The sequence below is a fragment of the Primulina huaijiensis genome, chromosome 15 (genome assembly GCF_012295235.1).
Source record: "Primulina huaijiensis isolate GDHJ02 chromosome 15, ASM1229523v2, whole genome shotgun sequence".
NCBI classification, from domain to species: domain Eukaryota; kingdom Viridiplantae; phylum Streptophyta; class Magnoliopsida; order Lamiales; family Gesneriaceae; genus Primulina; species Primulina huaijiensis.
Window position 1 is genome coordinate 15,505,857 of NC_133320.1, and position 7,869 is coordinate 15,513,725.

The window sequence follows — 7,869 nt, forward strand, 5'->3', positions numbered from 1 at the left end:
TGAGGGCATGGAAGAGCGACCCTGGCTAACCTTGTGCCGGCTCTCATAATCGATCCATAAATGATTTTCCCCAAGTCAACATATTTTTCCATCAGAATAGCAAAGGCAAGTGCAACTTTGTCTTTGGTCACATCATAGTAGTCCGAGGACGGGAGAATCCGGGCCAATACGAAAGATGTCCAAGCACTTGCATTGGGTCCCATGTCGGATTTATTTAAAGAAATAGGACCGCTCGAGCTCATTTTTCAGGCGGCGCCTTCTTGACATACGGTCTGAATGACTTCTGTATAATCAACCCCCGCTTAGAGAAATTCATTGTACTCTTCATGGTCGAAGCTGGGCATCTGATATATCATATTGATCGTTCGAGAGTCAAACGACACCAATTTACCTCTCACCAAGACTTTAGACTCGTCATGACGTATCCGGAGGTTGGCATAGAATTCTCGGACAACCGAGATAACAGCATCCAAAGGGGGTTGAGCAAATTCAACCCATTCCCGTTGTTCCACTTGTTCCACAATAACACCACGTGAAACTGACAAATTAAATCCTCTTTCCGGGATGATGGATCTGGTCAAGGAGCTCTCATAGATTTGTTGGGCCTCCTCATTCCAAAACCTATAAGCATCAAAACTAGAGGAAGAAGAGGCACCCTTTTTGGATTTCTTTTTCGGCGCCATGTAATCAATAATCCAAAGCTCACACCCACACACTAAATTCAAATAATCGAGTAGCAAAGAAAATATAATCTCACCACACCAACAAATCCGGTTAGCAACGCAACGTACAAATCCAGTCACGAAATGCTTTAGAACAATTTGAAGTACCCAATTCACAATATCCAAAGTTCCCAAAATAGATCAACACAAATTCCAACTATCCTGAAGATTTGAACAAAATCTGAATAAAACTCTTACTTGCACGAGAAAGTGACTAGAAATCGTAGTGTGGTCGGAAGTTGTGGCGGTGATTGAAGCTTTGGCGTTCAATTGTCAGAGAAGGAGGCGCGGCGATCGATTTTTCTGAGAGGGGTTGCGGCTTGAATTTCTGAAGGGGGCGGCTGTGTTTGTTTTCTGAAGAGGGTTCGCGATTTTTTTTTAAAATTAGGTCGCGCGCATATTCGCGCCCTAACCAAGCACTTATGCGCCGAGGGTTCTGGCCCGCATGTTGTCTTGCCATATCGCGCATATGCGCGCCTCTAAGAGAAGGCCTCAAAGGGAGCACGGATGCGGGTAAAAACCCCAGAGAGAACCCATTTACAGAAGAAGGCCACAGAGAGAGCCCGACGATCGTATTTCCATCGAATGACATGATGATATGTTAGGTCAAGGCTCAGTTGACGGGTGAGAGTGTCGCTAATGTCCCCGTCGTTTGGTACCATGATTATAAGTAGATGGATCCATCGACCTACAGCTGAAACGAAGTCACAATTAAAGATCTGGATTTAATGAAAGCAAAATGTATACGTATATGATGAAAGGAAATATTTATGATGAAAGGTTTAATGTTATGCATGTTCATGCAAAGCTATGTTATTAAAAATATCTTTTACTGTTGCTTGTGAATATATATGTATTACTTGTTATCATGGTTGAAGTTTGTTGAGTCAATAGATTCAGTAGGTGTGATCGATGTAGGCGAGCATGATGTTGATGGAGGACTTGGTGGTTGAACTTGCTGGACTGATGTTGCACATAACCCGAAGGCCTTTGCTAGTTTTCCGCAATTACGCTTATGATTTAAGTTTACTTGATTTTATGACATATAATGCTTTTGAGAGATTTTGAGGGATTACGATGTTTATGCTTTATTTTGAAAAATGCTAGTTTTAGGTTTGGTTGACGATTTACGTTTTCATGTTTTTAATTGTCTTTTTGGGATTTTCAAATAATTAGTTGATGAGTTTATTTTTAAATGGTGCAAAATATTTCTATATAAAATTTGTAGTATAATTCAAAGAAAACGAGTAGTGGACGTTTCACGAACACACTTTCCTCACGTCCAGAACTGAATATATGAAGCATTAAGTTTACAAATGACCAAACTAATGGCAGTCCAAATACAAAATGGTAGAACTTTAGCTCTGATATCATGTTAAAATTGAGACTTGAACCTAACTCAACCCCAAAAACTAGCTCAAGAGATGACGTTTCTTAAGTCCATTTATGCAAATCTTAGGAATTTTATACATCCGCTGTGCGACAACTAACAAAAAAGGAGAGTGACGAACAATAATGGATAACTTCGTTGCGAGAGGATTAATCTTGTTTAAGAATTCTCTTGGATTTCATCCATGGATTTTAATAGAACAAGCTCGATTAAAAAAGATTAAAGAGAATAGGGTTTAGGTCCAAGATGGAGAGAAAGAAGAGGGTAAAATTGTGAAATTTTTGTTTTAAACAAAAAGAATTAAATGGGTCAATAGGGGTACTAATTTATAATTAGGTTTGGGAGTTTTTATAATTTACCCAAAATATGGTTCGACTTATCACTAGAATAGCATCGCTGTCCATCCGTCCAGTCGAGTCGTTCACAGTGATCGATTACATCACACTTTTTTTTTTGTAAAAAGATATTGAAACCATCCTTCGAATTCGTCTGCACGTCGCTGCATTTATTTATTGTACTCCTCAAAGGTTCAAACTTTGCTCCAGAAACCCTCAAGAACGAACAATCTTGACTTCAAATCGCCATGTCCGAGTTCAAATTCAGTTCAAGATTCCTCATTTTCACTTTAATTTTCCTTCTTCTGCTCTCTCCGTTCACTTTCACTAGCGCATTATTAGTGAATGAAGACGCTCATGATTTAGAGGCGATTCACGAACTCATAGCATTAGACGAGAAAGAAGAAGAAGAAACAGATAACCTACACCACAGAAGCAAGCTTGAAATCAATGATTTCGTTAAAAAATCTGAGGCCGAGGTTTTGAGCAAGGCCCAGATAATAGTTCTTGAGCTTAACGGTGATAATACGAAGAGGGCTGTTGAGGAAAATGAGTATGTTTTGGTATTGGGTTATGCCCCGTGGTGTGGCAGGAGTGCTGAATTAATGCCAAGATTTGCTGAGGCTGCGAATGTTTTGAAGGGTTTGGGGAGTCCCCTTTTGATGGCTAAGCTTGATGCTGAGAGGTATCCAAAGGCTGCTTCGAGTCTTGGAATTAAAGGGTTCCCAACTATGCTGTTGTTTGTTAATGGAACTTCTCAGCCTTACTCTGGTGGCTTTTCGTCGTAAGCATCCGTCTCTTTGTTTGAGTTTTCTTTAGTTTATGTAAGGTGTGTGAACGAGGGAGGATTCTTGGATGCGAATCAAAAATAGATTATCATCTTGATTGTGATGCAGTATACCTTGTCGCATATATGATTACTTTATTTGATTAACCTTTTAATAAAGTTCCTAGCCTCATTCGTAAATCTTTACTGAAAATGGATGCATCATTATTTTATTCGATTGTGTTTTAATAAACTCCCCAATTCCATTTATATTTTTTGCTGAAAGGAAGATGATCTATTTCTAAGTTCCTATATACTTCTGTGTGAGCATTTGTGTGTAACCTTGAATTGATGATTCTAAGCTTGAATGCTAGTTGTGGAGAATTGATGATGTTTTTTTATTTTATATTGCATTGCCATATAGATTGCTATAACCAGACAGTAATGCTTTGTGTTTGCAAATACGGGCTGATGCAGATTATTTGTTGGTATTTTCTTGTGAAATAGGGAGGAAATGGTGGTCTGGGCAAGGTAGAAAACAGGGTCACCTGTTATTCGAATAGACTCAATGACCGAGGCAAATGAGTTCCTGAAGCAGCATGCCATGTATGCAGTTGGGCTGTTTGAAAATTTTGAGGTATGTAAGTATCTTGCCATGTGACGTTATTGCGTATGATATCATTAAAGATATCCTAAGAACCCTAGGAGTACAAGTATATCTGCAATTCTCTTTGAATCATATCTATTCGCCAGTCGATGTGAGTTAAATTATCTTTAAAACATTAACTTGCAGCTGGCACTCATTTTGAAAATTAGTGTGGCATGGTTGTTTCTCATACTAGAGTCATCGAAATTACTATATGAATTCGACGTTGATACCTGTTATATCACTATTAGAAGTTTTGTTTTCATATACACTCACCTGAAGTATGTTTTACGGATGCAAGAAAAATGTGGTTTATAGATAGAGGGCTAACCTCAATTGGAGGCGTTACCCAGGTCTAAAGATTTAAGAGAAGGTGAGAGAGAATAATGGAACTTTAAACTGGTCTGATTCTCACGAACGATTAGTATTATTATTATTATTATTATTATTATTATTTAGTATTAAAATTTCTGAAGCAAGTTTTTCCATTTAAATTTGTTTGAGCGACACTGTAATTTTTAATTGATTGACAGGCATAATCAGTTGTATAAAACTGCCTTTTTCCAAGCTTCAGCTTTCGATGATGTAATATATAGTTTTGGGAAGAATTAACTATGGCTTGCTTGAAATGACATGACTTCAAGCTTGTAAAAACCTTAATGGTACACAAAATAAGTGCATAGTTGAATAAGATTTATTTGATGTGCTTTAAATGATATGAACTAAATAACAGATTAACACATTCTCAGGGACCCGATCACGAAGAATTCGTAAAAGCTGCAACTGCTGAAAACGAAATTCAATTTGTGGAAACAAGAAACTCTGAGGTAGCCAAGGTCTTATATCCAGTTACCAATCCCACGAAATTGTTCTTTGGTCTTGTTAAAAGTGAACCGGAACAGCACACTTCATTAGGTAATGTAGGAGTGATCTTAAACTAATACCAGACTTGCTATTAGGTATAAATTTCAAGTCTATTTGTTAATCTACGTCAAATTTTCGTTCAACTTGACTGTATAATAAGAATAGTTCAGAAATGAAGCTTTCATTTCCAAATCCAGCAAAATCTGCCCTTTTCACTATTGTGCGTTGAATAAAAAACAAGCAAACAGCTGAGCAAACCTACAGATGGTTTAGTTTCAACTTTATCAGTTCCAAAACTCTCTTTAAAATTCGTTTGTTTCAATTCCCACTTTTATGATGGTTTTACATTTAATTTGGGTATCTGATTCTTCATGTTATGGTATTCTATAGTTTCCGTTGTTTCAATTTCAATTATGCTGAATGACCAATATCTTGATGGCTGCAGATGGCAACTTGAGTGCAGACAGAATCGTGCTCTTTTTGGAGAATAAGAAGTTCCCATTAGTCACCATAATGTCAGAGGTCAATTCTGCTAAAGTATACGCTAACTCTAAGAAACTGCAGGTTACTCTTCCTCAGTGTTGCATTTATTATTTTGTACTGTTCTATATAAGCTGATAAAAACTTATAAAATATAATCGGATTCTTACATTTCTGTTTATTTCACTAGGTTTATGTCTTTGCTGAGGCTGATAAGCTAAAGAAGCTTCTTGAGCCTTTACGAGAAATTGCACGGAAGTTCAACTCAGAGGTAAAGAAGCTAAGCATCGATTTTTTCCTTCTTATTTTTCCTCAATATTTCACCTCAAATATCATTGTGTGATAGGAGATGATGTTTGTAGCTGTAGATATAGGAGAGGACAATCTTGCAAAGCCTTTCTTGACCTTATTTGGTCTGGAAGACTCGGAAGAGACTAATGTAAGAACCAAAAGGATTATTATATTTTGTTTACCATTTCTATTTTGAAAATTTTTAAGGTTTTGAACTTTTGATCGACTGTTTCTGTTAATAGGTGATTGGTTTTGACTACAACGGTAATTCTAAGTATCTTTTGGAGTCGGATCCAACGTCGAGAAACATTGAAGTAACAAAGATTCTGGATTTATCTGGTCTGAATTATGAACTACCATATCTTTTGCTGTCAAGTTCATTACATAAATTTGCATTGCAGGAATTTTGTGCAGGACTTCTGCGAGGAACTCTGCCCCCATATTACAAATCACAGCCCATTCCTGAGGACGTTAGTTTCTTATGTAACAAGATAAATCAAATCTTCCTATAGAATAACATTTGTTGGGTTTGAGTGAGATAACTTTATCAACTAAGCTAAGTTTATCCAAACATCTTGTGTAACCGCACAACCACATTATGGAATTTGATGCTTGTGGGAATAACGCTTAATTTTGGTTTTTTACATTTCCGGCATCTTTAAAATTTTGGCCTTTGTAGTTGCAGAAGAATGCTACCATATTGACTCTTGTGGGAAAGACATTTGATGACTCGGTACTGAACAATCCAACCAACATTTTCTTGGAGGTTCGTGTCACCTTATCTTCCCCAAGTTTAATTCGTCATTCGATCTTTGTTTTATTAATTATAACATTATGGTACCCACGTAAAGGTCAAGATGGAGTAATCTTGAAAGTTTCGACATTTGTGATTATTTAAACAATTCTTAAATATAACTAACTCTCTGCATTAGGTCCATACACCATGGTGCATCACCTGCGAAACTACAAGCAAGCAAGTCGAGAAATTGGCCAAGCATTTCAAGGGGCTCGATAGCCTTGTTTTTGCAAGGATCGACGTTTCAACTAACGAACATCCAAAATTGCAGGTAATGTGCCTGTAGCATACCTATTATTCTTGGATTTAATAAAAGAATCTAACTTTTAAATTCTTTTTTGTAGCACGAGGGACAGACGAATATCACCTTTACAATCCATTCAGCTCTAATGTTTTGATGTTGAACGCCTTTGTGGCTGTGTCATTTTAAAAGTGTGGCAATGATCTTTTCTTAAATCTTTGCCACAAGCTTTTCTGTGACATTTTCATTTCAAATGCAATACATGTTAATGTAAACATTTTATCCACCTCATTGCTTGCATTTTGGTTGCTCTGTTTTTTGATCTTATAATATCGTGTTGCATTCATCTGTTTTGTCCATCATACCTTAATTCTGTTTCATTGTTTTCTTCACTAATTTTCCCGTGTTTAGTAGAACGAATCCAAGATGTGTGATTGTTAACATTCAGATTTTTAAGACCCTTTAATCTGGAATTTTGCAGGTTGAGGACTATCCAACATTATTATTCTACCCAGCTAAGGACAAGTCAAATCCGGTAATTACCTTTATGAAATTTCTTTTCGATGCATCTTTAATCCCAATTGTAGTAAGACCTTTGAGGGGATCTTAAAAGTTTAGGGAATGCACATGTTGCCCTCCACAATACTCGAAGTTGCTCATCTTTGGCCAAAATTTCTGGGTTCACGACTGTTATTTTTTTCTAACTTAATTCGCTCACCTTGTCCACAGATTAAATTTCCCACCAAATCTGGCTTGAAGGAGTTGGCAGCATTAATCAACAAACATTTGAAATCCCAGGGCGATTCTAAGGCCAAAGATGAACTTTAAGCAATGCAGAGAGATGTACCTTAAGGTTACATTCGTATCTCAGAGAGGCATTCATTCCGGAAAATAGATTTCAAATGACTTTAGGTTTACACATCAATTTTGTGAGAGAATCATCGATTCATAAAAAAATATTATTTTTTATATTAAAAATATTACTTTCGACTTTAAATATGAATCAGATTGACTCGTATTTTTTTATGCTAAAGTATTATTTTTGATTTCAAGTATGAATCAGATTGACTCGTATCAAGAAAAAATATACGCGAGACTGTAGAGACTTATTTTAACAGTTAGCACAATGGTCTCACATTTTAGTTGAAATATCAATTTGAAACTTAATTATAACAAAATACTTCTACGCTCGAAAGAAATTAAATAAAGTTGTCAAATAAATTCATAATGTTGAAAAATATGAGTTGGAATATTTGAATGTTTAAAATAAGAATCATAAATATTGAAAATTAGTGTGTGATGATGTATATAATGATGTATTTATTTTTGGATTATTTT

At 36.3% G+C, this 7,869-nt stretch overlaps 1 pseudogene; it reads left to right on the forward strand.

Annotated features, from left to right (window-relative positions):
• The first annotated feature begins 2,523 nt into the window (after positions 1-2,523).
• Positions 2,524-7,478, forward strand: LOC140958647 (protein disulfide isomerase-like 1-6; annotated as a pseudogene).
• The last annotated feature ends 391 nt before the right edge of the window (positions 7,479-7,869 follow it).